Source organism: Narcine bancroftii, chromosome 4, assembly GCF_036971445.1.
Source record: "Narcine bancroftii isolate sNarBan1 chromosome 4, sNarBan1.hap1, whole genome shotgun sequence".
Lineage (NCBI taxonomy): Eukaryota > Metazoa > Chordata > Chondrichthyes > Torpediniformes > Narcinidae > Narcine > Narcine bancroftii.
The window spans coordinates 231,773,055-231,799,441 of record NC_091472.1 but is presented as its reverse complement, the minus strand read 5'-3'; the positions used below and the strand labels follow the sequence as shown (position 1 = coordinate 231,799,441).

The 26,387-nt window shown below is 40.4% G+C and overlaps 1 long non-coding RNA gene across 1 annotated transcript in view; it reads left to right on the top strand.

The window, feature by feature from the left end:
• Nucleotides 1-25,620, top strand: part of LOC138761708 (uncharacterized) — a 164,655-nt gene extending 139,035 nt beyond the window's left edge. The window contains exons 6-7 of the long non-coding RNA XR_011356443.1: nucleotides 13,479-13,558; nucleotides 25,565-25,620. This is a non-coding gene — a long non-coding RNA (uncharacterized lncRNA). The remainder of the gene's footprint in view (nucleotides 1-13,478; nucleotides 13,559-25,564) is intronic.
• Nucleotides 25,621-26,387: the final 767 nt, after the last annotated feature.

Here is a 26,387-nt window from a genome sequence, read left to right as displayed (position 1 = left end):
GTGTGAATTAGAGTCTGAGCGACTGGAGAGAGCTGGAGGAATTCCACGGACACACAATATCTCTTAAGGGACTCTTTTGCTTCTCTTTCTCTTATTGTTAGGGGTGCCGGGCATTGCTCATGGCTACTCTTTGTTTGCCTTATGGCAGATGAAAGTTAAAATTCAGTATGGTATATCATGTACAGTATATTACATTTTAAAAGCATTATTATGTGAGAATAAAAGAAACCTTCGAAGCTTTGAACTTTTGAGGTCACTCAGATTTCTGGAAATGATTGTGGAATCAATATCATAGGGTTAAGAGATTAGAGACAGAGGTGACATGGTCGATTACGAAGGAAGAGGATGTGCAGCTGAGTGAGATTGTTCAGAGAAACTGCAAGGAGAGATTGTTGAGGAGATCCCCGAGGAAAGGAAGACAATGATGAAAAGGGGTGGAGGATAGTTTGGTGATCTGGTGTTGGGGTAAACCATTCAAATGGAAAGAAGGAAAGGTGAATGGGAGCTAGTTAGAAGGGATATATTCTTATTCCATTAAGCTGAAAATATCATTAGTTATTGGCATCAACTGGTTCCTAAGAAGTCTATGGGTGTTAAAAACAAATTTCTAACAAAATTTGGAGGTGAACAATTTCCAATACAGCTTTCCAGACTGGGTACTCCTAATCACACTCACACAGCATTTCTCCAGTAGCAGGAGCATTCATGATGTCTTGAGGCAGGCTTTTCCCAGTATTACCCATACCCTGACCCTCTGCATATAGTATGGAGTTGTGGCGATATTTTTAATGAATGTCCTAAAACTACATAATTTTGAAATTTCATGCTTCGGTAAACTAAGGAATTGCAACAAAACCCTTCAGACCTTGTAGTTAAGGAAACCATGATTCTGGTTCACCTTCACCCCCATTTCTTCTCTGTTATCAGAACTGTCCACTTCTATCTGGGTGGCATATTTAGCGTACCAGTTAGCACAATTCCATTACAGCACCAGTGATCCAGGTTGGAATCCACTGCTATCTGGAAGGATCTCCCTGTGACCTGCATGGGTTTTCTCCGGGTGCTCCTGTTTCCTCCCACCCTCCAAAAACATACGAGGTTGGTAGGTTAATTGGGTATAAGTGGGTTTCATGGGTCAAAAGGGCCTTCTACCATACTGTGTCATTAAAATCTAAATTAAAATCTCCAGAACAGCTCTTGTTTTGAATTGTTTTTCTTTCCACGGATGCTGCCAGACCTGCTGAGGGTTTCCAGTATTTTCCATTTTTGTTTCAGATTTTCAGCATCTTCAGTTTGTTGGTGTTCATTAATATATTGTTGACACCCAGCCTTGCCCACCACCACCCTGTATTGACTCTATCAGATGCTTGTCTGATGTCCTGAATTGGTTGAGCAGAAGTTTGTTCCAAGAAATATTGGGAAGATATGTCAATATCTTCAGTCTCTGTCACAAACTGTTCCAGGCTACCAAATCATGTCCTATTGCTAGCATATATCCAATAGGAGATACCATTTCCCATAACACTGGAGCTATCTCTTAATTGAAGGCAGACATTGATAATAAAATTCACTACCATCTTCAATGTATCAGGCCACCTGTTGGTGAAGTGAACAAAAAGATCATTTGTTGGAAGACCTCAGATATTGTATAAAACTAGTAGGCTAGGCATTAAAGAAGCTTTTGAAATCTTGACATCTCCCCTCAAGAGGATCAATACCTCAATGCTACTTCTGCAAAGTCCTCCAGGTTCACTGGCAAGACCAGTGAATCAATGCCCTCTCCCAGGTCAGATCCCCAATACTCAAGCAGCATCAGGCAGGCTACATCATTCACTCATCCCACTCCTGTTCACTGTTCACGTTACTGACCCACGACTGCAGTGTCAGATCCAGCTCCAAAAGAGTTAAGATGCAGATCATACAACAGTAATTGGCCTCATCAGCAACAATGATATCACACTTCAGAGAAGAGGTGGAAAATCTCATGGTGCAAGAATGAGTCTCAATGTGGACAAGGTGAAGGAGATGATCATGGACTTCAGGAGGACCACCCTCCAATACACATCAACAACTCTGTAGAAGAGAGAGTAGAGAGCGCTAAACTCCTTGGAGTTCCCTTAACTACTGACCTATTGTGTACACACATCTCATTTGTCAGGAAGTGTACAGGCACAACAGCGACTGCACTTCCTGAGATGACCGGCCACCATCATGTCAACATTTTACAGAGCTCTATTAAGATATTCCTGGCCAGCTGCAGTGTGGTTGCTATAGAGCATAAATATGAAGGTCAATCCACAGGACCACAAGTGTGGCAGAGAGGATCACTGGGGTCTACCTCCCCTCCATCGAAGGGATATACCAGGATTGTTGTCTGAAGAGAGGGCACAAAATCATTGAAGACCCCTACCATTTCACAGAACATCTTTCAGCTACTCCCTTGGGAAAGAGTTAGAGGAGTATCAGAGCCAGAACCACCAGGCTAAGAAATAGCTTTTTTTCCACAGGCAGTGAGACTGCTGAATGACTGAAATGTCTAAAAACCTTCCCTGACTCTACTATTTATTAAATAATATTTATTTAATTTTATATACTGCATGTATATACATACTGATAATGTATCATTTGTATGTGTGTCATGTCTAGATGTGTGTTTGGATGTTTTTGCACTGAGAACCGGAGAAAGCTGTTTCATTGGGTTGCACATGTACAATCAGATGATAATAAACTTGAACTTCAACATGAACACATGCCTGACACCAGACTCTCAAAACAAGCACTTCTTTCTCAGCTCTGTCATGGAAAAAGCTTACTAGGCTGGCAAAGGGTAAGATTCAAGAATCTGTTCAAAGCCTCCTTGAAGAAATGTGACATTCCCAATGATTGTGAGAATCTTTGGCCCATAACTGCTCTAAGTAGAGAAAGGATTAAGTCTGGTTGTTACATCATGCATCTGAAGCCTACAGAAGCTCTGCCTGAGTGGTAGAAGAGAAGCACTTCCCCAACTTCCCAACTGATCATCCCAAAGATCATTGAAGATTCCCATATTGGCCTCTTGGTTACTCAGAACTAACAAAACCAAAAAGGGAGAAAATCATTCGTGATCCTAAGGCACACATGTCAAACTCTGGCACGCGGGCCAAATTATATTTGGCCCGCAAGATCATATTAAATATATATTAGAGTTGGCCCGCTGGCCGCCGCGCAAGTATAGCACATGCACAGCAGCAAGTACTACCATAGTAGTTTTTAGCACTTCCACAGCAGGCACAGCAGTCACCGATATAGTTAACGGGAAAGTTAATTAGATATTCACAGCGGCGCCGATACAACGGACCCGCCGCCTAGCTCCAACGGACCCGCCGCCTAGCTCCAACGGACCCGCCGCCTGGCTCCAACGGACCCGCTGCCTGGCTCCAACGGACCCGCCGCCTGGCTCCAACGGACCCGCCGCCTGCCTCCAACGGACCCGCCGCCTAGCTACAACGGACCCGCCGCCTAGCTCCAACGGACCTGCCGCCTAGCTCCATGTGGCTGGACGTGGTGGGTCACCTCCGCGTCTCCTTGAGCTTCATCTGTGGGTGGGTTGTGCTGGGCATCGGACTTTTTTGCTGGGGTGGAGGTCGCGGACGAGTTCCACCGCTCTCACGGTATTCCCGGTGAGATGGCGAGACCAGCGGGGACTCCTTGGGTTGTTGGCGGCGGTTGCGGCAGGCAGAGGCGGGGGCGGAGGAGAGAGAGAGGGCGGGGGGGATGCCGCTCAGGTTTGCTGGCTGGGCTGGGGAGGGCTCCCTGCAGACCTCTGCTCCCTGGCATGCTTCTCGGCAACGTGCGATCCTTGGCTTAAAGGCTAGAGAGAAATATTATTTATTGAATATTTTATTTCTCATTTGTTAATGCTTCTGGAAAGAGTTTATCCAAAACTATTATTAAACATTTATTTTAATAAGAAAAAGTTTAACATTACATATGTTGAAAGAAGAGAAAACATGCAGATGTTGTTGAAAATTTTCAATAAATATTTAGTTCGGCCCTCGACTTAATCCAAGTTTTTAATTTTGGCCCTCGGTGAATTTGAGTTTGACACCCCTGTCCTAAGGGAATGCTCAAGAAGAAAAAAAAAATCTGCCAGTACCTTCAGTCAGTTCAAATGATTTTCCTTGGATGTAGTGGAGAATAAGGATGCTGAATCACTGTTAGCAGTTTTTGGATCTTCACATTAAGCTTCACGAACATGTAAATCTTAAAGTTATTGGAGTTTCATGGAGTTACAATAGTGTCACTGTCATTAACACAGGAAAATTTGTGCCAGGAGATACTTAGGGGCTTGATGCGCTGCCTTTGAGGCCTGTGCCCTGCTGCTGAAGAGTGTAGAATTAAGTGTGAGAGTGAGGAGGGCATAGGGTGGGGCATCCACTTAGGATCTATGGTCTATGAGGCGGACATAGGGTGGGGCAGCCATTTAGGATCTATGGACTATGAGGCAGGCATAGGGTGGGGCAGCCATTTAGGATCCATGGACTCTGCTGAGACTGAAATGGAATGGGACAGGCATTTAGGATCTATGGACTATGATGAAGAGAAGTGTCTTCACTCATAGGCCTCTCAAGTCCAGGGTTTGATCTTGATCAGATTTTGATCCCAAAACAAATGAAGAGATATGAGAAGGGAAATAGAATTGAGGTTGAATTAGATTGTTTCTTCTCATATACCTTTGTTTTTTGATTTACGGTAGGAACCAAAAACTACAAAATGCTTGTATCCCTCAGGATAAGCTAATCAGCTGGTTCTTGTTATTTTTTTCTTTTTTTTTAAGAGTAGGTTAGGTGTGTTTTTTATATAATACTTTTGATTTTTTTTCACCCGTTTATACTGTCTGAAGTTTTATCTTAATATATATATATACATACATCACACACACATATGTGATATTGTATTTTTTGTTTCGTTCCTGCTTCTTTATTGAATTGTATTTATTATAAAAACCAACTAAAAAAAGAATTGCTTCTTGTCATATGTCATATGGTAAAAAGGTTTGTTTTGCATGTGATCTAAGCAAGTCAACTCCAATGGATTTCACCTACTCCAATTTCACGTTTCTGTATAATTCCATGGTGCTGAACCATTAAAATTAAAATTCCGGAGAAAGGCTGGAGAATTAATGTAGCTTTCAATTTGGAAATGACCACCTGTTCCAAGGTCCTGAAGGAAAAACAGGAAGAGCACATACATATTAGATAACCGATGCCATCACATTACAGAGAAATTCATTGTCAAGGAGTACATGTTCACTAAACCAGTCACAAAAGCATTACTTGTCATATGTGTCTTCAGTTTATTCCTTGCATCAAAAAAATTGTAGATGTGGAAAATGTGAGAAGTGCTTAGCAGGTCAAGCAGGGTGTGTGGGGATAGAGTAAAAGAATCAGGACAACAACTTTTCATCAGACTTGGAAAAGTAAGAAAGCAAGTGTTTTACAGATCCAGAGAAGGAAGGGGGAAGGATCAATGTGAGTGGGGGGTTGGGGTGGGTGGTAGAGGGGGGGCGTAAGAATCGCAGAAATGTCTGTGATAGGGTGCAGCAAAAATTTTGGAGATGACATGTTTATAAACTAGCAATTAGAGGCTGAAAGAGGGAAAATTGATACACTGAAAGGACCAGAAAATATTGCCATATCTATGAAGAGAAAAATGGTGGTTGCCTGAAACAGATGCATTCAATATTGTCCCCTAGAATGAGAGGGCATAGGGTCAAGATCCAGGATAATAGGCTGAGGATGGAGAAGAGGGCAAACAGCCTTTTCCTGAGGGTGCTGAATCCATGGAACTTGCTGACCATTGAAGCAGTGGAGGCTACTTCAGTAAATATATTTAAGACAAGGTTGAATAGATTTTTACTAAGTAGGGGAATTAAGGGTTATGGGGAAAAGGCAGTTAAATAGAGTTGAGTCTATCGTCAGATCAGCCATGATCTCATTGAATGGCGGAGCAGGCTTGATGGGCCACATGGCCTATTCTTGCTCCTATTTCTTATTTTTTATGTGCTGCAAAGTGCCCAGGTGGAAGACAAAGTGCTGTGCATTGGGCAGTGTAAGGGATCAAAGTTAAAGAGGTTGGAATGGGAAGGGGTACAGAATGGCTGACTGATTAGAAGCACAGATTCACCCTTGCAGACTGAACAGAGGTACTCTACAAAGCAGTCATGCAGTGTACATGTGCTCCCCTGCAGAAAATGTAACCTCATGAGCACTGAATGTGATACACTAAATTGGATTACTACTGAACTCGCTTTGCCCTGAAGAATATTTTGAAAAAATATTAATTATTACGTCAGCAATTCCAACAGAAGCATATCTCTTGACTTAGTTTGAAAAAATATGGTGGGGAATATAATGTTGAGTCAATCACATCTCATGTTAATTGATTGGTAACTGAACGTTCTAAATCATTTGCTGAGTCTTGTTTTGCTCACATAAACGTCAAAAAAAACTGTGCAGCTTATTACTCAAGTGTATAGAAACCTAGAATACACACAGATCCAATTGGTAGTTAATTTTAAAATTAATTACATATAATGAAACCTAAATCAGTTATCGATTAAAGATGCAGAAATCTTACCTTTAAACCATACTACATAATATGGTAATAAAATATTTATACTGCTTTAATTTATTTCAGCTAAACCTTTTCTTAAATTTAATCCCATTTCAAGAGCTTGTTTTCAGATCTGTTAACCCCTCATTTGCCAATAACATAACTGAAGAAATCTCTCTAAAAGTCCCAAATGGCAGGATCTTTGAACTGATAGCACACTACTTGAGAATCGTCTCTTTTTGATTTCTTCTGCCACTTTTAAAATCTTTCACAAAATTATCTTTACATGAATGTCTGGTAGCACACATGGTGGCATGGTTAGTGTGGCGGTTAACCCAGTGCTATTACAACACCAGCAACCTGGATTCAAATCTGGCACTGTTGTAAGGTGTTTGTATGTTTTCCCTGTGACCTGTGTGGGTTTTCCCATGGTGCTCCAGTTTCCTCCTACCCTCCAAAAATACATAAGAGGTTGATTGGGGGTAATTGGGTGGCACAGAATTCAATGGCCATATTCAGCTTCTACTGTATTCTATTGTTAAAAAAAATGTATCTTCCACCCCACTTCCATCAGACAGAAGATATATGCGCCTGATAACGCGAAATTCCAGATTCAAGGACAGTTTCTGGTTGTTATTAGTCTCTTAAACGGTCCTCTCATTGTTAAAAGATTATGCTTTTGCACAGTTTTTAATTATACTTTTCTCTATATACAGCACTATACTTTTTGACTTCTTGGAAAACCCATGCATTATTTTATTTATTGCAGCATAACTCCCTACCCTGTTGTTTATTTATTTATTGATACACAATCTGTTCTATGAGTTGACTTGCTTGGTTAGCACACAAAACAAAGCTTTTTGCTGTGTCTCAATGCATGTGGCAATAAAAAAAATCCAATTCCATTCAAAGAATTATCAATTCTATAGTGTGTCTGGTCAGATGGAATTGTGCAGATAGCTTCTATATGTATGAAACAAGCTTAACTGTCCTTAATAAAACTTTCACACCTCATTTTTTTCAGTATTACCATATAAAATGTTGATTTAGGACTACAGAATGTATAATTCTCAGGATGACTGGAAAACCAACATGTGGATTGTTCACCCTCACCGCTTGCTGATATTTACCTTTAATTATTTGCTTTAGAATCTCATACAAAATGCAGTGCATTTCCTTTGCTTGCTGCCTTTCAACTTGAGGTTGCCCCTTTGTAGAGTCACCTAACGTGTTGCTGTTTTTGTCAGGGGTTAATCTGTCAAAAACCATCACCAGTGTTAATTATCTGATTGATGGGAAAATTTCAGTGAAGAATGGCCAAAGTTAAGACTTCCAAAAATGCACAAAAGAATCAGAAACCTGATGATTGTCAGGGTTATTGAAACTATTAATAATAATGAACGGCCCCCCTGCTTAGTTGTGTTTGAGGTGAACCCACACAAGGCAGCAAGACCAGACAACTTTCCTGGTCAGGTTCCGAAGTATTGCGCAGACCAACTGACAGAGATCCTTACGGACATGTTCAACATCCCCCTGCAGTAAGTCATTGTCCCCATGGACTTCAAGACAGCCACCATCATCCTGGTATCAAAGAAGGCAACAGTAATAGGCCTCAACGAGTCACTGATGTCCACCATTATAAAATGCTTCGAAGGTCTGGTGATGGAATGCATCAAAGTGTATCTCCCAGAGACACTGACCCATTTCAATTCATCTACAGACAAGACTGTTCCATTGATGATGCTATAGCCCTGTCCCTCCACTGCATCTTAACCTACCTGGAGAACGTCACGTCATCAACTTCAGCTTGGCGTTTAATATAATTTCCCAGAAGCTGGTGGAGAAGCTGTCCCTATCTCTGTAACTGGATTCTAGACTTACTAATGGAAAGACCATAGTTTGTCTGGATCAACTGTAGGCCATCGAACACTAGCACACTGAGTACTGGCGCACTGCAGGGCTATGTGCTCAGTCCACTTCTCTTCATGCTACTGACTCAAGACTGGATCATCAGATCCAGCTCCATTGCCTACATCAAGTTTGCAGATGACAAGGCAGTCGTTGGCCTCACCAGCAACAATGAGTCACACTACAGAGAAGAGGTGGAAAATCTCGTGGTATGGTGTGAGAATAACGACCTGAGTCTCAACGTGGACCAGACAAAGGAAATGATTGTGGGCTTCAGAAGGACGAAGGATGACCACCGTCCTCTACACATTAATAGCTTGGTTAGGGTGACCATTCCAAAAGGAGGACAAGGTCATTGGTTACCATATATATAGACACACACACATTTTTGCAAAATGGTTTAAATTTTACTAAAAATATATATATTTTTAATCACACTGTAAATATATGGTAATCTATGACTATGTCCTCCTTTTTGGAAATTTGGAAATGGCCACCCTAAGCTTGGTATTGGAGAGAATAGAGGATACCAAATTCTTCAGAGTCCACTTAAAAAGTAATCTACCCTGCTCACCAAGCATCTCTTCACTTGTCAGGAAGTTCGTAAAGACCAAACTTTATAAAATCACATCTCCTTCAAGATAGTTCCAGCGACTGCAGTTCTTGAGAAGACGGAGGCAGGCAAGGTTACTGGCCACCCTCCTGTCAACTTGATTGAGAGTGTCCTGGCCAGCTTCATCACAATGTGGTATGGTTGCAGTAGAGCATTGGATCAGAGATCAATCCACAGGACCATAAGAGCAGCAGAGAGGATCACTGGGATGTTCCCCCCACCCCATCAACGTGATCTATTGGGATCATTGTTTAAAGAGGGCTCACAAAATCATTGAGGACCCCTCCCACAGCATTTCCATCAGGAAAAAGATACAGAAGTATCAGAGACAGAACCACCAAGCTGAGAAACAGCTTCTTCCCATGGGCAACGAGACTGCTTAATGTCGTAATGAATTGCTGATTCAAACCCTCCAGGACTCTACTATTTATGAAACACTATTTATTTATTTAGATATATATTGTATAAATGTAGTGTATATGCATTGTATGTCTGTATGTGTGTTATATCTGGTGTGTTTTTGCACCGAGGACTGGAGAATGCTGTTTTGTGGGGTAATAGTAATAAACTTGAATTTGAACTTGAAATGGATTATGACAGTAAATCAGTAGAAAGTAAATGTTCCTATGCATGAAAGGTAATTGATAAACAAAAGGAAATGGTGTTCATTAGCAACTAAAGCTGTGAAAGTTATAATGAGTAATGAAGAAATGGCGGAGGCGTCTTCTATATCTATCCACATTTTAAGACTTGCCTGTTCTAACTTTCTCCCTTTCCTATCATATACAGTAATTGGTGCAAAACACAATTGTCTAAAAGCAGAACCCCCCACCTGATTTTATCATCTGTTCCTCTGGGTTGAAATAAATCCAATAACTATATGTGTTATCTCAACTACTCCCAATCCACCACTGATCAAAGTACCCTTGAATTAATGTCATAACATATCTAATCTCTCACTACTCATTCATTGCAGCTCTAACATTGGAGTGGGGAACATCAGCCAACAACTTATTCCTTCCATGTCCTAACAGACTTTTAAAACATTTATTCATTCTTCAGGTTTCATGACAAGGTCAGCATTTATTGCCCATCTCTAATTACATGGACAATGAAGATATTACTTCTTGAGCACTTTTGGGTGTATTTTATGGATTTTTGGGCTGCTGATCATGAAAATCACCTTCAATGTTTCCTATCATATACTATTCTTTGAGATATAACCTATTTTTGTGATTTCCTATCATATTTAACATGCTTCAAATACAAAACCATGAAATGCCACATATCTTTGAAAATTCATTTGCTGCATTCAAACTTGGGTGTTCCTTCCTGGTCTTGGTGTAGTCAGTGACAAACATGGTAACAGATTTCACATGGACATTGTGATCAGGGCAGTATCAGGACAACTGGAATCCATCAATGCTGACTGACTATTGTCGGACACTGACAAGCGAGGCATCAGATGCTGAGTACAACCAAAAATCAGCGGCAAAACATTTTTAGAGTCATTTGAACCAACACAATGAAATCGGAAATGATCTTTGTGTTTAGTCTGAAGTTGACTATCATAATCACCATTTTTTCAGGAAGCAAACCTTTTGAAAAAAAAATGTTGTCCAGTGTTACCCTCAAAAAGGTGACAATCAGCTTCTGTTGCAATATTGGTGCAGTGCTCCAGGCTGGGCCCTAAGTCACATCTAAGCAAGACCAGGTAATAGTGGTAGATTTACTTTCCCTGGAGGACATCAGTGATCTGGGTTTGAAGGGCAACTACAGCTAGTTGTTCCAAGTTATTAAATTCTACATTGCTGTGATAGGATTTGAACATTTGTCCCTGGATTGTTAGTCCAGACCTTAGGATTTCTAGTTCAGGAATTTAGCCACTGTGTCTCCATCATATGCTAGAATCGAAAGCAGACAAAGAGAGACAATGGGTCAGGCAGCATCCATAGAGAGAATTGGTCAGTTTGTCTCACCCCATACGTTGAATTTGCAATGTGCTGATACTATTGTATTTGTAAAACTGCAGTACCACTGGGAATTTACAGTGGGCTTAACAAGGCCCTTTCTCAGCAGCCCGTGTTTTCAACAATGAGAACATGAAAAAAGTTGGAATAGAATGATGGGCTTTGTCAAATATAAGATAACCTCTGGACATTATTTCCCAAAATAATATATTACTTTTAAGCTTGCAATCTACTGGGATTATTGAAGCTGAAATGCTTGTACAATACACAAGAACAGACATTAAAAATTGAAGAGTTGGAATTATAGGTCCCATAAGTACAGCCAGGACAACCTTGAGCTATGTATACAGGACCTTTCTCAGTCTTGATTTTGTGCTAGTGCTTTTATTTTCACCATGTCCAAAAGGAATCAGAAAGTTCCCGAAGTACCAGCTTGTATAAATTGCCACCCAAATTAAACAGACATCAAGTAGTCCTAACTACTGAAGGCTTTTCCATCATGTGTGCAGGTGGAAGAGATGCTGCTGAAATTCTTTCCTGTCGCTATCCGTTTATATTCACTGAATCCCTGCAGACACTGATCAATTGATCTGAGGTTAGCCACCAGGTTTCTGGTCAGAGTGCAGTCTGATCTCAGTGCCTATTGGATGTCAAGCACCCTGTGCGCATCTCTCTCACTTTGAACATTCAAGTCTTACACAGCTAGTACAATTGCTAAGAGCCAGTCATTCTCAATGAAATTATTTGGCAAACAGTGTCAACTTCATAGACAGACATTTCCTCTTACATAGCCACAATTACATCACATGTTTTTAAAGATGTCTATTTTGGAATCATCAAGTTGTGATTCAGCCCATACACCAATGTATCGTCAGTACCTCAATAACACAAGTAAAGCCTTTGATTCAGAGGCTGTGGGGTTCAAGTACTATTCCAGAGTCCTAAGTGCACAAGATCACCTCAGTGCAGTATTAAGGCAGTGCTGCATTGTCTGTGCTGTCATCTTTTTCTTGAGAATTTAAGCTGACTAGGCATTAAAAAATCCCATTGCTCAATTTTGAGAAAGATCAGCAAAATTAGCCTTAATATCCTAGCTAAATTTATCCCACAGGCAACAAATCTGAAACAGATGATGTGTTCATGATCATATTACTGCTTGTGGGAAGTTGCAAATAGTCTGCTACATTACGAGGATCAGAATTATGACAACACTTCAAAAGTATTACATTGGCTAATAAGTGCTTTGTATAGCTGAAATTGTGCAAGGTGCTGTGTGTTTATATAGACATACATAATGTATATATACATGCCCATTCAGAGCCAGCTCTTCAGCGCTTGACGTCCTGCTTTGCGGAAACTGCCAAAATGTTTGGCCTGGAAGTCAGCCTGAAGAAAACTGAGGTCCTCCATCAGCCAGCTCCCCACCATGACTACCAGCCCCCCCACATCTCCATCGGGCACACAAAACTCAAAACGGTCAACCAGTTTACCTATCTCGGCTGCACCATTTCATCAGATGCAAGGATCGACAATGAGATAGACAACAGACTCGCCAAGGCAAATAGCGCCTTTGGAAGACTACACAAAAGAGTCTGGAAAAACAACCAACTGAAAAACCTCACAAAGATAAGCGTATACAGAGCCGTTGTCATACCCACACTCCTGTTCGGCTCCGAATCATGGGTCCTCTACCGGCACCACCTACGGCTCCTAGAACGCTTCCACCAGCGTTGTCTCCGCTCCATCCACGGAGGTAGATTGCAGTGTATGACTACATACACACATACAATCTATACATATACACACACACATATACATATAATATGTTTGTGTGTGTATATACATTTACATGTGTATGTGTACATTTATATACATACATATTTATTATATAATATGTTATTTCAATGAGTTGTCATGGAGTTTACTTTTCTGTGCTATTTAATATTTTTGTCAGGTTAGGTCAGATGGAAATCATTTTATTCCAAATCTGCTGGATATTTTCATTTGTACTGATAGTTAACTTAAATCATTATAATCTTTAACATGAACAGAAGCTGCAGACATGCAAATTCTGTAATAATACATTTGGGAACTTCAGCATCTGTGACTGTTAACATGATATCTGAAGTGAATTGTGTGACCGCTGAACCATTTTTACAGTTGGAAGAGGAGCTGAGGGGAGAATCTGTGATAGGGTGGGAGAATACCACGAGGCAATATAAGGTGACAATGTACTATGTAAAAACATTAAAGTGGTCTCATGGACATTTAAGTTTTTACTTGTATCTGGCTCCCAAAGTGTTTCTGGTATTGGTTTTAACTGTTAGGTTTGCATGTGTCAGATCTTCTGCAGAGTGGAAAGCAAAAGTCATTTTTGCCTTTTTCAATTACAGAACATGAAAATACTGTTGAGCTTGGTCATGATATTCACAAAGTAGCAAGAAGAGCAAAAGCAAGGAAAACCACTGAGAAGGTATTTGTTCAGAAACAGGCCTTCATACCTGGAATACACAGAGGAGCAGTCTATGTCGGAGCTGCTAAATCAGGTTAAACACTTGTTGAGAAGGCTTGGAGTCTAATTATAGGCCAAGCAATGTCATCAATGTGTCTGCAAGTATAAGGCTGAGAGGTGTTCCCAGCTGTGCTGACCTCTTCTTTGTCTTCAAACCCTGAAGACAATTGGTACTGCTGGCATTGGTCAGCGGGCAGATGAGGAGAGAGGTGTGTTTTTTTTAGGCAACATTAATCTCTCTGTTAGCTTTTACAAAATCTCTATCAGAGCAACATTAGGTGCTCTCTCTTCGAAGAAGACTCACACCTTGATCATCCTTTTCTCTAAAATTCACAGTTCTTTTTCTCCAAGATCTGCACTATAATTCTGGCAGCAGAATTGTACACTGCTTACATCTGGTCTTTTTATTTTTCCCATTAGAAATGGTGCATGGTTTTAAATTTTATACAGTATATGCCCTCTTTAATTTAACAATGCTATCTGCCGTTTTTGGTGATTTGTGTGATCCTTCTAACCCTCTCACCATACCTTATTTTGTTGACCAAATTTTTGAGATTAATTTTCCAATTACATATTACAAGTTGATGGATGTGTTACATTTCTACTCATTATCGTGTTTAGTTTCCCATTCAATAGTTCATTGTCACAATGAAAATCTTTCTTTTATCTGTGAGTCAGGCTGGTTAGCTCATACTTATGCTATTTAGTCAACTCATGACAGGTTATTGGACCAATGTTGCCAACAGGGAAAGGTGGCTGTGGGAACTGATTTCAAACTGGATCCAAATTCTCTTCACTTTGAACTTGTTGTACAAGCAGCAGAGGAGACATCATTCTGGCCAGACTGTGAAGCTATATTCTGAATACAATAAAAATATTTTCTGCCTCAGTGCACTGCCTAGTCTCTGTACTAGCACTTCCCATTAAAATATCATTTTTCTGCATACTCTATGGATTAGTTGGGTCTTTGAGTGAACAGCAGCAATAACTTAATGACAATTAATTATCATAAAAGCACTGGATTCTTTTATCAAAAGCAGATCTCACAGGTAAAGACCTTGAAAAATCTATTTGAAACTTGATCACCTTAAAACCCTTCCCTCTGTTTGATTTATTTTGGACTGGTTATTTATAATTTATGGTGTTTTCTTTTTATGGTACCATGATAATTGTTAGCTACTCTCCTTAGTCAATAGTTAAAGATTTCTCATCTATTCCCTTGTCAAAGAAACACAGATTTTCATTGCAGGTAGTGATGGTTGTATTCAGTTCACGTCTCTTGAGTACCTGACAGGAGCACTTTACAATTTGCTGAAATTATGTCAGGGACTCCTTTTGAGAAATACTAAACACTGGAATATCACATCAAATAAAGAGCAGCCAGTTGCTGTCCATAAATAGTGTTAGTTTCAAGAGTGGCTGGTGCTCTCATAAATACCCTTATGGAACTAAATGCACAGAAGTAATTTACAGAGCATAATTCCCTTCCAGAGCATCATTCCTGCTGTTCCTGTCTTTCATCCTTCAAGCTGCTTATAGTTTATTGACCCAAGCCATAGACATCTACTCTAATATCTCCCTATCTGCAGGAAACCAAAATATAAAGAAGGTCACGCAGTCACAAGGAGAACATGCAAACACCTCACAGGCAGCACCAATATGCAGGAGTTCTGAGGCAGTGGCTCTACTAGTTGATGGTGCTGTCCTGAAATTAAACTACATGGTTTGGCATGGATAGAGAATTTAGTTTTTTTTTATTTTTAAATTTTTTTTTATTTTTCACACTATGAACCATACTGACCAAAATACACAGAAACATTTCCCTCTTGAATATACACAGTGTCATTTTCTCCCCTTTTCCCCCTCCCTTCCCTCCCTCCTTCAACCCCCTCCCCATCCACTCAACGTTCAACATATATGATACATTAAACCCATTAAACAATGTCATCACACAATGAAAATAAACAAGAAATTTGTGTCATCTACTTTTACATACTGGGTCAGTTCATCTTCTTCTCCTTCTGTCATTTTAGATGGTGGAGGTCCGTGGTAGGACTTCTCTGTTGTGTTCCATGTACGGTTCCCAAATTTGTTCGAATACTGTGATGTATTTCTTAAATTATATGTTATTTTTTCCAATGGAATACATTTATTCATTTCTATGTACTATTGCTGTATTATCAGGTTATCTTCTAATTTCCAGGTTGACATAATACATTTTTTTGCTACAGCTAAGGCTATCATAATAAATCTTTTTTGTGCTCCATCCAAATCGAGTCCCAGTTCTTTACTTCTTATATTACTTAGAAGAAAGATCTCTGGATTTTTTGGTATGTTGCTTTTTGTGATTTTATTTAATACCTGATTTAGATCTTCCCAAAACTTTTCCACTTTCTCACATGCCCAAATTGCATGTACTGTTGTTCCCGTTTCCTTCTTACAGCGAAAACATCTGTCTGATACTGTTGGGTCCCATCTATTTAACTTTTGGGGCGTGGTGTATAGCCTGTGTAACCAATTATATTGTATTATGCGTAACCTCGTGTTTATTGTATTTCTCATAGTTCCGGAGCATAGCTTTTCCCATGTTTCATTCTTTATCTTTATGTTTAGATCTTGTTCCCATTTTTGTTTAGGTTTAAGCTTGTTTCCTCATCCTCTTTCTCTTGCAGTTTGATGTACATATTTGTTATAAATCTTTTAATTATCATTGTGTCTGTAATCACATATTCAAAATTGCTTCCTTCTGGTAACCTCAGCCTGCTTCCCAGTTTGTCCTTCAAGTAGGTTTTCATTTGGTGGTATGCAAACATTGTACCATGAGTTATACCATATTTGCACTTCATTTGTTCAAAAGATAATAATTTATTTCCAGAAAAACAATTTTCTATTCTTTTGATCCCTTTTCTCTCCCATTCTCTAAAGGAAAGGTTATCTATTGTGAAGGGGATTAGTTGATTTTGCGTCAATATTAATGTTGGTAGTTGATAATTTGTTTTTTTACCTTTGTATGTGAATCTTCTTCCAAATGTTGAGCAGATGGTGCAGTACTGGTGAATTCCCATGTTGCACCAGCTTTTCATCTCACTTATATAGTATATGTTCAGGTACCTTCTCCCCTATTTTATCTAGCTCTAATCTGTTCCAATCTGGTTTTTCCCTTGTTTGATAAAAATCTGATAGGTATCTTAATTTTGCTGCTCTATAATAATTCTTAAAGTTTGGTAGCTGTAAGCCCCCTTGTTTGTACCATTCTTTAAATTTATCTAGCGCTATCCTCAGTTTCCCCCCTTTCCATAAAAATTTCCTTATTATTTTCTTTAGCTCCTTGAAGAATTTCTCTGTTAGGTGAATTGGTAATGATTGGAATATGTATTGTATCCTTGGGAAGATATTCATTTTAATGCAATTTACCCTTCTTATCAGTGTTAGTGGTAAATCTTTACAATGTTCTAAGTCATCTTGTAATTTCAGCCATTAATGGCTGATAATTTAGTTTGTATAGATGGCCTAGATTATTATCTAGTTGAATACCTAGGTATCGGATTGCTTGTGTTTGCCATCTAAATGGTGAATCTTTCTTAAACTTTGTGAAATCCGCATTATTCATTGGCATCGCTTCACTTTTATTTGCGTTGATCTTGTACCCCGATACTTCTCCATATTCCTTCAATTTCTTATGTAATTCTTTTATTGATATTTCTGGTTCTGTTAAGTATACTATGATGTCATCTGCAAATAGACTGATTTTATATTCCTTCTCTTTTATTTTTATCCCTCTTATATTATTTTCTGTTCTTATCAGTTCTGCCAGTGGCTCTATAGCTAACGCGAACAGTGAGGGAGATAGTGGACATCCCTGCCTAGTTGACCTGCTTAATTTAAATTGGTTTGATATATATCCATTTACTGTCTCCTCGCCAATGGTCCCTTATATAATGCTTTAATCCAATTAATATATTTCTCTGGTAGGTTGAACTTCTGTAGTACTTTGAATAAATAATTCCATTCTACTCTGTCAAAGGCTTTCTCTGCGTCTAAGGCAACCTCCACTGTTGGTGTCTTGTTTCCTTGTACTGCATGGATTAAGTTAATTAACTTACAGATATTGACTGTTGTTCGTCTTTTCTTAATAAATCCAGTTTGATCTAGTTTTACTATTTTTGGTACACAGTCAGCCAATCTGTTTGCTAATAGTTTAGCTATTATCTTATAATCTGTGTTGAGTAGAGATATTGGTCTATACGATGCTGGTGTTAGTGGATCTTTCACCGTCTTTGCTATTACTGTAATTATTGCTGTTTTGCATGAATCTGGCATGTTTTGTATTTCTTCAATCTGGTTCATTACTTCCAGGAGAGGAGGAATTAATAAGTCTTTAAATGTTTTATAGAATTCTATTGGGAGTCTGTCCTCTCCCAGCTTTTTATTATTCGGTAGTTTTTTTAATATATTTCCTCTCTTTCAAATGATTTTATTAATTTATTTTGCTCCTCTTGCAATTTTGGTAGTTCAATTTTCACTAGAAACTCATCTATTTTGTCTTCTTTCCCTTCGTTCCTCAGTTCGATATAATTGCTCATAGAATTCCTTGAAGTTTTCATTGATCTCTGTTGGGTTATATGTAATTTGTTTGTCCTTTTTCCTTGATGCCAGTACTGTTCTTTTAGTTTGTTCTGTCTTAAGCTGCCAAGCTAGTATTTTATGCGTTTTTTCTCCTAGCTCATAATACTTCTGTTTTATCTTCATTATGTTCTTCTCCACCTTGTATGTTTGTAATGTTTCATATTTTATTTTTTTGTCCGCCAATTCTCTTCTTTTTGTTGTATCTTCCCTTGTTGCTAATTCTTTTTCTGTACTTGCAATTTCCCTTTCCAGCTGTTCTATTTCCCGATTGTAGTTCTTCTTCATCTTAGTTACATAACTTATTATCTGCCCTCTGATAAACACTTTCATTGCATCCCATAGTATAAATTTATCTTTCACTGATTCTGTATTTATTTCAAAGTACATTTTAATTTGTCGCTCAATGAATTCTCCAAAATCCTGTCTTTTAAGTAGCATGGAGTTTCATCTCCATCTATATGTTCTTGGTGGGATGTCCTCCAGCTTTATTTCTAATAACAGGGGTGAGTGATCCGATAACAATCTATCTTTATATTCCATTTTTCTAACTCTCCCTTGGATGTGGGCTGACAACAGAACAGGTCTATCCTTGAGTATGTTTTGTGTCTACCCGAATAATATGAGTATTCCTTCTCCTTTGGGTGTTGTCTCTTCCATATATCCAAACGTTGCATTTCTTGCATCGATTTAACCATAAATTTGGTTACTTGGTTCTTTCTGCTAGTCTTTTGTCCAGTTTTGTCCATCTTTGAGTCCAAATTAAGGTTAAAGTCCCCTCCTATCAATATATTCCCCTGCGTGTCTGCAATCTTCAAAAAGATATCTTGCATAAATTTTTGATCCTCTTCATTAGGTGCATATACAATGAGCAAATTCCAAAATTCTGAATATATCCGACCCTTTATCGTTACATACCTCTCTGCTGGATCTATTATTTCCTCCTCTATTTTGATTGGTACATTTTTAATGATTAATATAGCTACTCTTCTGGCTTTTGAATTTATATGATGCTGCCGTTACGTGCCCTACCCAGTCTCTCCTTAATTTCTTGTGTTCCACTTCAGTTAGGTGTCTTTCCTGCACGAATGCTATATCAGTTTTTTCTTTCTTCAGTACGTTTAACAGCCTCTTCCTTTTGATTTGGCTATGTATTCCATTAATATTTATAGTCATATAGTTCAACATGGCCATTTCATACTTTGTTTACCTCTCATTTCCGCTTCCTCATCACCACCTTCTCTCCTTATCCATTTCTGTTTTCGTTCTTTGAACACACTGTAAGACAACACTTCTAAAACATAAAATATGTCCACTATTCCCACATCTAAAATTCCCTTAACCCCAAATGACAGACAGACAACAGTGGGCAGTAAATTGAACTTTTACCATGTGATAAACAGTGACTTGAATCCTAGCTATTCACAATATATAAACAGTTTTAATGGGGGAGCTGATTATAACATCTCCAAGTCTAAAGATGAAACAAAGCAGAGGAGTTGATGGAGTTGGAATGTGAGTTGTGTGGAGGATGAAGAGGTTCCAATATGAGTTAGGTGTGGTGCAAGAATTGTCAAATGCCTAAATCCTGGATATCCTCTTCCAATAAGGCCAGCCTGTACACCACACAAACACATGATGCTAGTGATGGCAAAGTCCAATCACAAAATTAACACTTCACCCTCTGAAACCAAAGTGGGTGATGGAATGAAGATGTTAAACAAGAAAGTCTTGGGATTAAGTGCTGTAAAAACTCTGCAAGTCACTCAGCATCTATAGGAAGTAAAGCGTAACAAATGTTTCAAGCTTAAGCCCTTTGTCAAGATATAAGCAAAAAATGGACCAGTGCCTGAATAAAAAGGTGGGGGGAGAGGGAGGAGGAGTGGAGAGGAGGGAGCAAGGGGAAGGCGAGGAGCACAGACTAATAGCATACAGGTGGTAAGAAATTGTCCACTTGTTTTTGGTTTGACAATGTAAAAGAAATGTGTATGATGTTGCTTTATACTTGAATCATAATTAGTCACAATTATTCTTTATAGGTCACAGATTTGGTGGCATGGTTTAGCACAATGCGATTATGGCGCCAGTGTCCCAGGTTCAAATCTGACTCTCTGTAACGCAGTGGTTCTCAACCTTTTTTTTCTCCACTCATCTTCTTTTTCTTTGGCTTGGTTTCGCGGACCAAGATTTATGGAGGGGGTAAATGTCCACGTCAGCTGCAGGCTCGTTTGTGGCTGACAAGTCCGATGCGGGACAGGCAGACACGGTTGCAGTGGTTGCAGGGGAAAATTGGTTGGTTGGGGTTGGGTGCTGGGTTTTTCCTCCTTTGTCTTTTGTAAGTGAGGTGGGCTCTGCGGTCTTCTTCAAAGGAGGTTGCTGCCCGCTGAACTGTGGAGCGGCAAGATGCACGGTTTGAGCCCACTGGCGGTGGTCAATGTGGCAGGCACCAAGAGATTTCTTTAGGCAGTCCTTGTACCTCTTCTTTGGTGCACCTCTGTCACGGTGGCCAGTGGAGAGCTTGCCATATAACACGATCTTGGGAAGGCGATGGTCCTCCATTCTGGAGACGTGACCTACCCAGCGCAGTTGGATCTTCAACAGCATGGATTTGATGCTGTCGACCTCTGCCATCTCGAGTACTTCGATGTTAGGGATGAAGTCGCTCCAATGAATGTTGAGGATGGAGCGGAGACAACGCTGGTGGAAGCGTTCTAGGAGCCGTAAGTGATGCCGGTAGAGGACCCATGATTCGGAGCCGAACAGGAGTGTGGGTATGACAACGGCTCTGTATACGCTTATCTTTGTGAGGTTTTTCAGTTGGTTGTTTTTCCAGACTCTTTTGTGTAGTCTTCCAAAGGCGCTATTTGCCTTGGCGCGTCTGTTGTCTATCTCGTTGTCGATCCTTGCATCTGATGAGATGGTGTAGCCGAGATAGGTAAACTGGTTGACCGTTTTGAGTTTTGTGTGCCCGATGGAGATGTGGGGGGGCTGGTAGTCATGGTGGGGAGCTGGCTGATGGAGGACCTCAGTTTTCTTCAGGCTGACTTCCAGGCCAAACATTTTGGCAGTTTCCGCAAAACAGGACATCAAACGCTGAAGAGCTGGCTCTGAATGGGCAACTAAAGCGGCATCGTCTGCAAAGAGTAGTTCACGGACAAGTTTCTCTTGTGTCTTGGTGTGAGCTTGCAGGCGCCTCAGATTGAAGAGACTGCCATCCGTGCGGTACCGGATGTAAACAGCGTCTTCATTGTTGAGGTCTTTCATGGCTTGGTTCAGCATCATGCTGAAGAAGATTGAAAAGAGGGTTGGTGCGAGAATGCAGCCTTGCTTCACGCCATTGTTAATGGAGAAGGGTTCAGAGAGCTCATTGCTGTATCTGACCCGACCTTGTTGGTTTTCGTGCAGTTGGATAACCATGTTGAGGAACTTTGGGGGGCATCTGATGCGCTCTAGTATTTGCCAAAGCCCTTTCCTGCTCACGGTGTCGAAGGCTTTGGTGAGGTCAACAAAGGTGATGTAGAGTCCTTTGTTTTGTTCTCTGCACTTTTCTTGGAGCTGTCTGAGGGCAAAGACCATGTCAGTAGTTCCTCTGTTTGCGCGAAAGCCGCACTGTGATTCTGGGAGAACATTCTCGGCGACACTAGGTATTATTCTATTTAGGAGAATCCTAGCGAAGATTTTGCCTGCAATGGAGAGCAGCGTGATTCCCCTGTAGTTCTACCTTAAGTAATCTCTTACTAACCACAAAGCACCAATGCCATAGGTGCTCTGTGGTTAGTTAGGGCTTAATTAAGATGGTATGTGAGTGGAAAAAATAAGGTTGAGAACCACTGCTGTAAGGAGTTTGTATGTTCCTCCCAGGACCCACATGGGTGTTTTCGGGGTGTTCCAGTTTCCATAAGATCATAAGTTATAGGAGTGGAATTAGGCCATTCATCCTATCAAGTCTTTCACATCATTCCATCTAGCCTTTTCAACCCCATTCTCCTGCCTTCTCCCCATAACCTTTGATTTCCTTCCTGATCAAGAACGTATCTACCTCTGCCTTAAATATCCTCAATAACAGCCTCCACTGCCATCTATGGCAATGAATTTCACAAATTTACCACCCTCTGGATAAAGAAATTGCTCCTCATTGCTGTCCCAAAGGGATATTTTAGTATTTTGAGGCTGTTCCCTCTGGTCCCAGATTCCTCCTCCATGGGAAATTCTCTTCACATTCACTCTATCCAGGTCTTTCAGTATTTGATGTTTTAATGAGATCACCCCTCCCCCTCTCATTCTTCTAAACTCCAGCAAGTACAATCCAGCCATCAAATGCTCCTCATATGTTAACCCTTTCATCCCTGGGATCTTTCTTGTAAACCTCCTTTGGACCCTCTCCAATGCTAACACATCCTTCCTTAGATATGCAGCCCAAAACTATTCACAATATTCCAAGTGTGGTCTGACCAATGCCTTATAAAGCCTCAATAACAGATCCCTTCTTTTATATTCTAGTCCCTCTTGAAATGAATGCTTTTTGCATTCCTTATCACTGACTTTACTTGCATGTTGACCTTTCGGAAGTCTTGCAGGAGAACTCCCAAATCTCTCTGTGCCTCTGATTCTGAACTCATTACCTATTTAAAAAATTATCTATGTCTTTATTCCTTTCACCAAAATGAAGGATCACACATTTCTCTATACTGTATCCATCTGCCATTTCCTTGCCAAATCTCCTTTACTATCTAAGTCCTTCTGCTGACTCAGTGCCTCCTAACACACCTGCCCCTCCTCCAATCCTTGTATTGTCTGCAAAAGTGGTCACAAAGCAAAGTTTTCTCTCACTCTCCAAAAATATATGGGGTTTGCAGGTTAATTGGTCATATGGATGTATTAGGGCAGCTCAAGCTCATGGACTGGAAGGGCTTGTTACCATGCTTTATCCTTAAAATAAAACAAAAAGATGCATAAACCCAACCATATGGGTTGTCTGCTTGCTCTTGACCCACCAAACAAGTTTCATCTTACTTTGACTCTATCTTTTCACCCCTGGTTCAATCCCTCCCCACCTACATCCATGATACCTCACTTGCCCTCCATCTCTTCAATGACTTTAGATCCCCAAACTGTTCCGCCTCATCTTCACGATGGATGTCCAGTCCCTTTATCCCCCCATCCCCCATACAGAAGGTCTTAAAGCACTTTGCTTCTTTTTGGACCAGAGACCTGACCAGTCACCCTCTACCACCACCCTCCTCTGCCTGGCAGAACTTATCCTCACTCTAAACAATTTCTCCTTTAATTCATCTCACTTCCTCCAAATCAAAGAAGTAGCCTTAAGTGCTTGCATGGGTCCCAACTATGCCTGCCTGGCTTTGTGAAGCAATCCATGCTGCAAGCCTACACATGCAAGGCTCCTCAACTCTTCCTCCATTATATTGATGACTACATCAGGGCTGCCTTGTGCAGCCGCAATAAGCTTGTTAACATCATTCACCTTGCGGCCAACTTTCACCCTGATCTGAAACTCACCTGGTCCATCTCCATCAACACTCTCCCCTTCCTGAGTCTCTCTGTCTCCATCTTGGGAGACAAACTTTCCACCAACATATATTGCAAACCCACCAATGCACACAACTGCCTTGTCTACACTTCCTCACACTCTGTCCCCTGCAAAGATTCTATCCCCTTCTTTCAATTTCTTCACCTCTGCCACGTCTGTTCCCAAGATGAGGCCTTCCAGTCCAGATCATCTGAAATGTCTGCCTTTTTTCCACAAACGTAGCTTTACCTCCACCACCATCAACGCAGCCCTCACCTGCATCTTCTCCATTTCCTGCTCACCTGCCCTGCCCCCCCAGCCCAGATGCAACAACCACAGGATTTCCCTTGTCCTCACCTACCACCCCACCAGACTCTGCATCCAACACATTATCCTCTGGAATTTCCAGCACTTACCTCAGGATCCCACTACCAGACATATCTCCACCTCTCCTCCCCTCTCTGCCTTCCATAGGAAATGCTCCCTCCGTAACTCCCCTGTGTACTCATTCTTCCCCACCAATCATCCCCCCGGCGCCTTTCCCAATGGCCACAGGAGGTGCCACACGCACCAACATCTCCTCCCTCATCACAGTCCACGGCCCCAAACAGGCCTTTCAATTGCAGCAACGCTTCACTTAGGTATCCGCAGTATTTATTTACTGCATCTGGTGCTCCCTTTGTGGCCTTCTCTACATTGGAGAGACTGGGTGCAGACTGGGAAATCACATCGCTGAACACCTTTGTTCTGTCTGCACCAGTGTCAGAGACCTCCCAGTGGCCAACCATTTCAGTTCTGTATCACATTCCCATACTCACATCTGTCCATGGCCTCATTGACTATCCCATCAAGACCACCCATAAATTGGAGGAAAAACACCTGATTTTCCATCTGGGCACTCTCCAGCTGATGGCATTAACATCGATTTTTCCGGTTTCAGCTAACCCGCCCTCCTTTCTCCCTCCCTTCCCTTCCCCCTGTTAGCCCTCCCTTCCCTCTCTATTCCCCCAGACGTTCCTCCTTCCCTTGCTTGCTACTGTTCCCTCCCTCCCTTCTCCACCTATTATTTCCTGCCTTTGCAACCATGTCTCCCCCCCTTACCCTTTTATTCCGACGCCTGCCAACATTTTTCCAGACCTTGATGAAGGGCTCAAGCCCAAAACGTTAGTTATGTCTCTTTATCTTTGCTCTATAAAGTACATTGTTTGACCTGCTGAGTTTCTCCAGCTTTGTGTTTTTACTTCAAAATGATACATGTGATGTGAGAAATGGACAATATCAGCTTCATGCATTGAGGGGATGGGATCTTTTGAGATTGTCCTTCAGATATAAAGAAGGGTGTGATTTAATCTGAACCCTGGGTATTCCATACCTAATCATGGAATGTCTGAAGGTATAAGACACCAACAAGACATTTCTCTGCTGGTTTCCTGATTCCCAAGTAGTGGAAACCATAGAACATCAGATATATAAACATCTTAAAGAAATTACTGGATTAGATTGCCAAAAAGGGAAAAGCAGTCCAATTTCTATCACCAAAATTGTTTGCCTCAAACAACATGGGAATTAGTGAAAACATCAAGTAAATCTTCATTGCTTGGCACCACATCTGTAACTACGGGCACCTGAAGCAGGAGACTTTAATTGGTGATAAAGTGAACCAAGTTCTCAAAATGAAAACGATTTGGAAAACGTATAATTAATGAATCCAAAAGCAGTAAACAATAAATTAATGTTTTTCAGGAGAAAAACTGTAGTTCACTAAAGCATGGTCAGTTGATCCAGGAAGTAATTACAGTTAGTGTTTTTTTTTAAAGCTTGTGGACCAAGGAACAAATTCATGCTGGGAGCTCTCTTTCCATCAGATCTGAACGGTGAGTCAATAGTTGTGGAGTATTTTCACTATGTGCAAAAACCTTAAGGTTATGATCGGAGAACAAAGGGATATTTTTCTCGTAGATTATTGATAATATTTTGGAACACTGTACCAGACATAGTGTGGACCTAGAATCCATAAATCAAGAATTTTTGAAAGAAAATTAAAAAAATACAGAGGAGCTGTATTTCTCTAAAACTTGGCTGAATAGTATACTAACAAAAGCCTCAAGTCAATGTCACCAAAATCAAGGAGTTGATTGTAGACTTTAGGAAGGGAAAACCAGAGGTGTACGATCCAGTGATTATTGAAGAATCAAAGGTGAGCAAATTTAAATTCCTGGGAGTCACTTAACAGACAAAACTCTCCCCACCATGGAGAAAATCTATTCGAAACACTTCCATCAAAGAGTATCAAAATCCACACCACCAAGGACATGCGCTGTTCTCTTTGCTGTCATCAGGAATGAGTATAAGTGACACAAAACCAACATCACCAGGTTCATAAACACCATCAGAATTCAAAATAACAGATTCAATCAAGGACTCATTTAAGGACTCTAATTTTGCACATTATTTATTACTGATTATTTTTTTCTGTATTTACAGTATTTACAATTTGTTGACTTGTTTTTGTTTACATTTCTCTCTTTTGTGTACACTTCTTCTTCTTGAGCACAATTACACCACTGATAAGTAAAATTCTGCCTGGCCCATGGGAAAGGAATTTCAGGGTTGTATGTGATGTCATGTATGTACTCTGAC